General features: G+C 46.1%; 1 protein-coding gene across 2 annotated transcripts in view; it reads left to right on the top strand.

Annotated features, from left to right (window-relative positions):
* FAR2 (fatty acyl-CoA reductase 2) overlaps window positions 1–8,300 on the top strand; it is a 316,414-nt gene that overhangs the window by 12,941 nt on the left and 295,173 nt on the right. Inside the window, exon 1 of one of the 2 annotated variants that reach the window (XM_019515992.1) lies at window positions 6,914–7,055. The exons of the other annotated variant lie outside the window; for it this stretch is intronic. The gene's annotated coding sequence lies outside the window, so the exon portion shown is untranslated. Of the gene's footprint in view, window positions 1–6,913; window positions 7,056–8,300 lie in introns of those variants that run through there. 2 annotated transcript variants of the gene reach the window in all.

Consider the following 8,300-nt stretch of genomic DNA (forward strand, 5'->3'; position numbering starts at 1 on the left):
GGGGGGGGGGGGGGAGTCTCAGTCCTTGTAAAGTATAGCCACACATCTCAAACATTATTACAGTTGACTCTAATTTGCACCCTTGTTGGCATTTTTGGAAAAGCCAAGGTTTGGCAACTATTGATCCTTCTGGATCATGGTGTATACATGAGAGGTCACCCAGACCTTTTGATGCATATGCCCAGGCAGAAGTATGGAGGAGTGGAGGCTGCCCAGACACTGCGTCTCCCCCCTTTTACACCACTGAGACAGAATGCAAAGGCCAGACTGAGTCCAGACATTTGGTGCCTGCATGGCTGTATTTGTATAAGCATCCAAGAATTGAACCTAGGTCTCCTGTGTGGCAGATAAAGATTTTACCACAAACCACTGAGGACTCCAGAAAAGTCGAGGACAGAGTTGATATTGTGACTGAATCTGCCTGCTCTCTTGCCCTGCTATGTGTGCATGCTATGAGTTGTAAACACAGTTCTGTTTTATGTCTGAATCACGGTAGTGGTAATGTGGCAAAGACTAGAAGCTGCAGCATCCAGGTTCTGTTTTTCTGATTCACAGATGCACCAGTGTCCTGTAAAGGATTTTTATTTCAGTTACTAGCCTCTAATATCACGGCAAGGGTAGTACCAGTGGTGCATAAGCACTGGGTGCCCTCACACAGGGATGCCAAATCAAATTAATGTTATGTAGCCGTAGAAAGAAATCACATGAGGCTCAGCAAGGAGAAGTGCAAGGTCTTCCACTTTAAGATGGAACAATCCCATATACCAGTAGAGGATGGGGGCTGGCTGGGCAGCAGCTTTGCAGAAAAGGACTTGGTGAAGTGGGGGGTTTACAGTGGGCAACAAGCTGAATATGAGCCAGCAGTGTGCCTTTGCTGCCGAGAAAGCTAATGGCATACTGGGCTGCATTGGTAGGAGTGTTGCCAGCAAGTCAAGGGAAGTGATTTATTCCCCTCTCTTCAGCACTGGTGAGGCCACATCTGGATTACTGCATTCAGTTTTGGGTCCCTGCTTCAGAAAGGATGTGGACAAATTAGAGCGGGTCCAGTGGAGGGAAACAAAAATGGTTAGGGGCTGGGGCGCACAACTTCTGAGGAGAGCCTGAGGGAACTGGGTTTATTTCTTCAGAAGAGTAGAAGGGGGATTTAATAGCAGCCTTTAGCTACCTGGAGGGGGATTACAAAGAGGATGAAGCTAGACTGTTCTCAGTGGTGGCAAATGATAGAACAAGGAGCAACAGTATCAAATTGCAGCAGGAGAAGTTTAGGCTGGATATTAGGAAGAATTTTCTCACTAGGAGGGTAGTAAAACACTGGAACAGGTTACCCAGAGAGGCAGTAGACTCCATCCTTGGAGGCTTTCAAGATCCAGCTAGACAAAGCTATGGTGGGGATGATCTGGTTGGGGATGGCCCTACTTTTGAGCAGGTGGTTGGACTAGATGACCTCCACAGGTCCACTTCAATCCTCATTTTCTATGATTCTAAAATGACTCCTTTTCCTTCCCCTACCCCTCATTTTGAGAGAAGACATAAATAACTATGTGCCCCCTGAGCTCTGCTCCTAGCTACAACCTCACAGTACAATTAATGACACAGTTCCTCACCATTTGTGCATCTTCAGTTCCTTCAGTACTGAAGGATTGTATGACTTTTTTTTCTAACTTTTCAGAAGCATGGCAGGTGAATTTCAGGCTGTCAGTAAAACTGACAGAACTCTGATCTGTAGCTATATGATGCCTTTGTGGAAATGCTATGAATATAGTTGGTATTCACGTAGGCTTGCCACCCTGTATGCATGGTAGACTTTTTTTTTTTTTTTGTTGGTAATATATTCAGAGTATGGACTGACTTTTTTGGCATGGCACCATCGCTGATTTCTGCAGGATTAGCAGCCAACTACTTGGTCAATGTCAATGTGGGAAAGGAGGCAAGAACACAGTGGAACCAATGATAGATACTATACCCTTTTAGTATCATGAATATATTAGTACAAGTTATGTCTTCATTGTGCTCTTGGCTGATATTGGTACTATACCTCTCTCTTTTTCCCCCCCCCATGGTCTATCCTGAGTTCAGTATTGTTTACACATGGGACAGAACAATCATGTGCAAAAATAAGACTGGGGATGGACTAGAACTGCAGAAAAGGACCATACAGTGGAGCATATAATGAATACGAGCAACTGATATCCTCTTGTTGCAAAACAAAGCAACTGCATACTGGGCTGCATTAATAGTAGTGTCACTTGCAAGATGAAGAAATGGGTTCTTCTGCTATATTTGGCACTGGTGAGCTCTCACCTAGAGTACTATGTCCATTTTTGGATCCTGCACTTCAAGAAAGATGTGAACAAATTAAAAGGAGTCCAGGAAAGAGCAGTGAACATGATTAGAAGTCTGGGAAACTGATTTATAAGGAAAGGCTGAAAAAAATAGGACTGTTTCTTCTGAAAAAGAAAAGACTGAGGTGGGATTTGATAATGGTCTTCAGATGTCTGAAGGGTGGTTGTATATAGAGGATTTTGATAGACCACTCTGTCTACAAAGAATAGGAATAAGAGAAATGGTCTTGAATTGCAGAAAGGGAAATTTTAGGCTGGATATTAGGAAGAATAATGTGAGGGTGGTTAAGACTTGGAACAGTCTACCAAGAGAGGTTGTGGGGTCTCCATCCTTGGAAGTATTTCCCAACATATTAGACAAATACTTGGCTGGGATGGCTTAGTCAGGAGTGATGCTGCCTTGATGAGGAGATTGGAATAGATAACTCCCAGCTGCACTTCTATACGATTCTATAAAACCTTCATTCAGCACTCTCTGGAAGTGCCCAGTTGGCACGTTCAAACTGTGGGCTCCAGGAGAACTCCACTGTGAATGACAAATTAAAGTAACCTCTCATCCACTAACCCTGCCCACATCCTGTTTCCTCACAGGGGACTAATAACTGTTGTTTATTACTGTCAAATGATGTGTTGTTTGAAATGGAAAAGCATTGTCATTCTCCAGATCAGAAGACTTGAGGAGAATCAATACCTGGAGTGCTGTCTTGCCCTTAGTGGAGTCGATGGCAGACACTTCACTTTGATTTTAATGAATCAGGATTTCATGCTTGGACTTGTGCTTGGCTAAATCACTCTGTTTAGCCACATACCACAACCACAAGTCAATGAGTCTTGCAGGTCATGCAATGTCTTTGTTGGTTTCCAGTGGCACACTTTGAGACGGTTGAGCTATCTAATTCATTATTACTGAGCCCTTATTGAATGTAATTGATGTGGGGTGCCCAGGTGCATTGTTAGGCAGCAAATTCAGAAGGAAAATCTTGATGTGTTTTGACTTCCAGGTAGCTTATAAGGCTCGCATCCTGGATAAATAATCTCTTGCCTAAAGCAGAAAACCCAACTTCTAAATTGATTGATTGTCTATGTCTACATTTCTAAATTGGATGCGACAGAAGATTGCCTTCAGATTTCCTTTGCTGAAGACCGCTGAAGCCTGACTGCTTTTAGCTCTCTGCCAGTGGGCAGCAAAGAAACAGAGAAAAATAGGTGGTTTTGCCTTTCTGCAGAGTCTCTGTTTATTCACACAGACCTACAGGTGCAGATGGCTATGAAGTTTAATGCAAGATCCAGTATATTTCTCCTTTTGAATGAAACAGCTTCATTGCTGCAACTGTCAAATTTGGTTTCTGCTAGGGTAATCTAAGTCTTGCTTGCTTTACTTGCAGTGTCACTTTTTTTTTTTTTAAACTCATTGTTCTTCATGGACCTGCTTACATTTCTCTCTATATTTCTTCAGCTTTCTACCTCCTAGAAGAAATAAAAACCAGAGTTTGGTTCACCTAAGTTACAGACATTACTTCAGATGGCTTCCTCTCTTAAGCTTTTGTTGCATTTTTTTGTGTATCGACTCCTCCAGGGTAAGCTGTGTGAAATTTGATGGTGGTAGCCTTGCAGAGGACAGTGTCAGTCTCCTGCTCATCATGCTTTAGCTCTTGCTAAAAATAGTAACAGGATTTTTCCCTGACAAATACCCCTTGGAGGTACCAGAACATGCATGTTGTGGCCTCATTATAGGAACTGACACACTCTATCAACTCATTGCAGCTGCAAACACTGGCTGTTAGGCCTGTGTGAAGCAGTTAGTATTCACTTTGGATTCAGATTCAGCAGATTTGGGGGACAGTGATTGGATTCAGTGTGTTTTTAATCATTTCCCTGAATCAACTTGGCCGAATCTGGTTAGGAGATTTGGTAGCTACCAAATCACACGGGGCCCATCCCCTGCCCCAGCTCCTGGCTCTTTAGGGGGAGGAGGAGTCCTGAATCACCAGCTGCTATGCAGTGGGGGAAGAGATCCCCACTGCCCCACACTGCATGGGGAGGCTCTGCATGGGCCCCCTGACCCCTGTCTATTCCCCCCATGGCTGCCCCATCTGCCCCAGCTCTGGCCCTTTAAGAAGAAAACCCCACAAAATAACCCTGAACTCACTCACAGGTTCCTGCCTGGCAGGGGGTGATCCCCACTGCCCCTTACTGCCCTGCATGACTTTAGGGGGTCTGCATGAGGCTGCTGCAGCAGCCTGTGAGTTCAGGTGTTTTTTGGTGTTTTTGTTACTTGTCTTTAAAGGGCCAGAGTTGGGGTGGGTGAGACAGCTGGGGGGGGAGGGGGCTGGGTCAGAGGGCTTATGCAGAGCCCTCCTGCTGGGCAGCACCCAGTGAGTAGGGGCTTTTTTTTTTTTTAAGGGCCAGGAGCTGGGGTGGGCAGGGCAGCTATGGGGAAGGGAAGGGAGCATTTGGAGGGGCTGGGAGAGCAGGCAGGGGCCTGGCAGGGGTCCCCCCATGGTATCCTTCCCCTACTTTCCAGTTCCCTGCTGCAGCAGGCAGGGACGGCCCAAATTACCAAAGCTCTCTGAATCTTTTTCGAACCAGTTCCGATCTTCTTATTGGTCCCCTGATTCAATTCAGATTTGGAGATTTGGCCACCGAATCGGGATAATCTCCTCCAAATCAAATTGGCACCAGAAGCTTTGCACAGCCCCACTGGCTATCAGCTTTCTAGCTCTGGGTATCTTCTCTGTGCACCTTCAGCTGCCAGTTCACCTTAATTGTCCTCTGCCTGAGCATACACATGAAGGCATACCCCACCTTTCTACACAGGCTTTTGAAGGCTGCGTGAGGGTTTTAGATGATCTGCTAACTTGAGAGGTGTACCTCAGATTGCAGGGACAACTGTCTGTGGCATACTTGCAGATTTTTCCAGCATTTTGTCCTACTCCCCTTTACCAACTTTAATTATTGCCAAGCTAATGAAGGCATGGAGTGGTTTAACTGTACCTTTTAAGAGAAGATTCATTTGAGCCACAGCTTTAACTTCCACTTAGGCCTATCACCAACCCTTTATGTATTGCTTGAGAGCATATCACGACCACTTAATTTTTTTGCTTACTTCAAGCTTGAAAGGAAAGCCTATTGCCCTGTTGCCTTAAGCATGTTAGAGCTGTTAACATGACGAAGGTTCCTGTGTTCCCCAAACTGCTATGAATAGCCTGGACATAACAATTAAGAAATAAGGCATTGGCTTCAAAATGGTCTGGGCACATCTAGAGAATTCCTGGTCTAGATCTAGTCACTTTCTGTCTGAATAACTATTTCAGATGGTATACAGCAGTGGTGCTAAATTTTTTTGGCCCTGTGGTTCAAATGAGTGGTGCAGACTGGTCCATGGGTTGGATCAGACCACATGCTCCAGGATCAGTCCTGCACCTCAGATCCAGACTGTGCTACCCCTGTCTGGCCCCGCATCCCAGGATTGGGGTCCTGGGACTCCATGATGTCTCTGCCTCCCACATACCAGGATCATGTTTCATGCTGCCCTCTGCACTAGACATAATGTGCAGAACCATGGCCTACCTCAGTGGTCACCAGCCTGAGGATCCTGATATACAGGTAGGTCCTGGAGCCTCCTTTTAATAGATCCTGGGCTGGGGGTACAGCTGGGCATGTGCGCATTTGCACACCCACTGCCCCCAGCCCCAGCAGGTCAATCTGTCGGGGAGGGAAGGGGTGAGGCCAGGTCAGGGCCCTCACAGTGAGCAGCTAACTGTGAGGCCCAGTCAGGAGCAGGGGAGGTTTAGTGGGGCACCAGCCCAGCTGGGTGGCGGGAGGATTGGAGCTTGGGGGATTCTCTAAGGGTGCAGGGGGGGGTCCCCCCCATGTCAGTGGGGTCTAAGGTAGCAGAGGCTGCTGCCGCTGTGCCTCAAGCCCCACTGCAGGCCCCTGGACCATGGAGGCTTCCAAGCCAGGCCCAACACCATGTTTGTTTGGCTGCTGGGGAGGCATGGCTCAGTGCACCTGTAGCACAGAAGTGGGATTGGGCCCTGGCCTGGCTGGGTCTGGGACACCTGTTGTTCAGGGGCATGTGGGGCAGAGGGGAGCAAGGGGCAGTGTAGGGGGTGGGGTGGGCATGTGGTAGATCCTGGGGTGCCCTTTAGTTCCAAAAAGTGATCTTCACCATAAAAAGGTTGGAGACCACTGGCCTGCAGGGTTCCCCATAGACCAGATGACAAAGCACGAGGGACTGGATCTGGGCCGCAGGCTGGGGGTTGAGTATCCTGGTATACAGCGTTGGATGCAAACCACTCCTGACCTACTGGCTGCATCACCAGCTACTACTACAGTTAAAAGACTGATGCTGGGGACACTTGAGTGAGTATCTCGGGAATCTCAGCAGTCCTTATTGGGCATCTCTTGTCACTAGCAAACGCTATAGAGGACTTTTTGAGATCAGCTGTGTTCTTAGGGCAACATGACGCCCCATATCTGATGAGCAGAACATTAGATTCTTACCAAAGGGTACAATACAGCAGGATGTGTAAGTTTTTCAACAGCAACCTCTTTTTTTTTTTTCTAGTGAATAATAATCAGTCTGAAATTGCTGTGAACTTTTCAGTACATCTCAGTGACCACACCTGCTTTCCAATACTGCAGTTCCCCAGGCCAGGATTAAGGCATACACAGGCAGTGAAGAGTCTGTCATTGCCTGTTCTGTACCAGGTAAAGAGTATAGACTTGCATATAATGCTTAGACTGATTTGCATGTCTTTTTTTTTTTTTTAAATCTCAAGAGTCCAGACATACAAGCCAGTGTAGAATGCCTTAAACCCTCCTGAAACATTTAAAAAAAAAAAAAAATGCCTGGATAATCTATTATTATTTTGAATCTGTTTTCTGTGAACCGTTTATTATGTGCATACATCAAACTTTCCATAACTAGTATCTGGCTGGTCCTCCAGGCATCCCATGCTGCACTGCTTCTCACCCTCTTCCCCACCACTCTAACCCTGGCACAGCAAGTGACTGCACTGCTATACAGTTGAAGCTCTGTTGCCAGGTATCCAGCTTGTAGCTGTATTGGTCTAGAAGAAAATGCAATCAGGACTTCTAGTGTTGCCTACACTTGGCTCCAGTGTCCCTGGGTTGGGGCTCTAGGGACAGTTCTCAGCTGTTTTTAAATAAATGACTGACTTCCTTCCTTTGGTAGTAACTGATCAGGGTTCTGTGCATCCTGGGTGTACTTGGAGGTGGTTAGGTCGGGGAGTAGGAGCTTCCTGGACCCCTTTTTCTCTGTGCAGGAATGAGTCTTTACTGATCTCACCCTTGATGAGAAAGGGAAGCAGAAAATTGCAATTGGGCTGAGTACTCACTATTACTTCCTGGTGGCAATTTGAAAGCACTGCATTGCCCAAAAGGAACCCTTAGCAGCGTACGTGTGGATATGTTTGACCCGGGACAGTTGTGAAGCAGTTTCCAATTGGTGACGTTGTTGGAATGGTTCAAGTGCTAGTCTGTCCACACTCTAAGGTGTATAAGTAGAAAGCCTCAGTGTCCAGTGCCAGTTTGCTGTATCTACCTATCATTAAAGTCACCTTAAGATTTGATGATTTTGTGAGATTTGAACCATCTCAGGACTGATAATAGACAGAGTACCTAAAAATAGAGGAATCCTAGCCTTAGTATGTGATGCTATTTGCAGTCATCTGACAAGAAAAAGCCCAAATACTCTGCTGCTCAGTAACGTTTAATTTCCATGACAACTGCTGCAATCCTGTGTTTGTTGAAGGCTGGAGTAAGATGCATTGCCCCTTAAAGGAAACTATCTCGTCATGCCTGGTGTTTCAATAGTCACAGTATTTTAAAAGAACAATCATATTTTAAATAAATGACTAGTTCAATGTCGGTCTTTGTATAGCAGGCTTTGTGGAGGGGGTGAACACCCTGGAGCTATTTTGTAGTCCTTTT

This window comes from Gavialis gangeticus, unplaced genomic scaffold, assembly GCF_001723915.1.
Source record: "Gavialis gangeticus isolate Ggan-Ray unplaced genomic scaffold, GavGan_comp1, whole genome shotgun sequence".
Taxonomy (NCBI): Eukaryota; Metazoa; Chordata; order Crocodylia; family Gavialidae; genus Gavialis; species Gavialis gangeticus.